The following is a 1,850-nucleotide window of genomic DNA, read 5'->3' as shown; positions in this document are numbered from 1 at the left end:
AATGGTTGTCTTCCTCTGGCTTCACTGCCGAGGGGCTAGCCTCACCTTCCTTGTTCATCTTCTTCTCGACCATCTTCTTCTTCATTGCGTTCCTCGCAACATAGAATTTGTATTCCGCCTGCACGAGATCTAGATGCGCCATTTCATACCTCGCCATGGAAAACTGGCAAGCTCATCGGCCTCGTGGGCAGCGAGATGCCACATGGTGAGGCGGTGCTCCCTCTCCTCCTCATGAGACAACGCCCACACTTCCGGAGCAAGGAACTCTGCCTCCTCGCTACTCTCAGTAACATCACAGTTCTTCAACAAGTTAACAACATGCTGGATGAAAGTCCTGGACTGTCCTTCTTCAATGTACATCTGGCGCAGCTCAGGATGCTCACCCTTCTTCTGCACAACAAGACGGTTGCCACATCGAATTCCAAAAACTTTCCTCACCATCTCTCTTGTGAAAACTATTCTCTTCTTATGGAACTTAAACTCCTGCAACCCAGGGCTTGTATGAGAAGCAACAAAGTCAATTAGAGCATTACAAATGTTGAATAAATATACATTCAACAATGTTCTAAATGCGTTTTGCTCTTCAATAATTGTTCTTTTGGGACCAACAAGTTCCGTGGCAAGAGTATGTAAACGCTTGGCAGCAAAACGGTCCTTCGAGACCCACTGACGATCCCCTCCAAAAGGGAAAGAAACCTAAACATTAAAACCTATGTAGCAAAGTACCACTAACAACCAACAACTATAAGAACCTCCAAAATATAAAAGAGAGGAGCAACTGAAACTATGTAGCAGATGCACACAAGTAATAAACAACTTCTAAAGTAAAACTTCTAAGTATAATTTAGTAGAAAAACAACTTGCAAACTATATAGCAAAAAGGGACATCCCATGATGAACGGTTACTATAAGTATGATGTAGCAAATAGTACGTAATTATGCAGCATTAGTACCAACAAGGTAGCAAATCAGCTAACAAACTTGCTAACATCAACAATTCATGCCAAAAATGATACCATTTTGGATATCGAGTTGGGTGATGTGGCGAGCTAATAGTCGAGAGATCCAATGGATTGGACGACGCGTGACCCAGAGGTTGCGTCGCACACAGCCTCCGGGGGAATAGGTCTAAGGGTTCCTTTGATTCATAGGAATTTTATAAAAATTATGTAGGATTTGAATCTTATAGGAAAATTTCCTACACATATTGATTGATTCATAGGAACAAGAACAAATCCTATAAAAATCTTGTAGTGTAAATTCTATAGGAAAAAACATGAAATCATACCTTATGAAAATTTCCTTTGCTACAATCAAACAAACTTCATCTTCCCATAAGAGCATCTCCAACAGGTGCCCTAAATGGAATACTGTAAATTTCTGTTTACAGCGTGCGGTATGTGGATGCAGCGCGCGGTGCTGCCAACTGCTTTTGCAACACGCTAAACCGCCGCGCTAAATTACAACACCAAGTTGCCCCATTTGCAGACGCGCTAAAAAGCCGCGCGGAAAACAACATTTTCACACATTTGCATACGAAATAGATCAAATAAAATGTAAAAATAAACCGAAAATATGAAAATATATTGCAAACTTTGACTACAACCAAATTTATTTTTAAACTAGCCTAAGCGACTCGGAATCCCAATCGAAGTCGGAGGAGTCCGGAGTTGTCGATGACACCAAAGTCGATGTCCACTCGAAGGAGGAGGAGTCGACGATGATCATCGATGGGCCGGCGCCATTTTTCTTTTCCTCCGCCTTTCTCGCGGCCTTCTCCTCCCTCTCCTTCTTTCTCGCCGCCGCCTTCGCCCTCCTCTCCTCCCAGTCCGCCTTCTTCGCTGCTTTAA

This window comes from Lolium rigidum, chromosome 5, assembly GCF_022539505.1.
Source record: "Lolium rigidum isolate FL_2022 chromosome 5, APGP_CSIRO_Lrig_0.1, whole genome shotgun sequence".
NCBI classification, from domain to species: Eukaryota; Viridiplantae; Streptophyta; class Magnoliopsida; order Poales; family Poaceae; genus Lolium; species Lolium rigidum.
The sequence above is the reverse complement of the archived record's forward strand: the minus strand, read 5'-3'. Positions refer to the sequence as shown.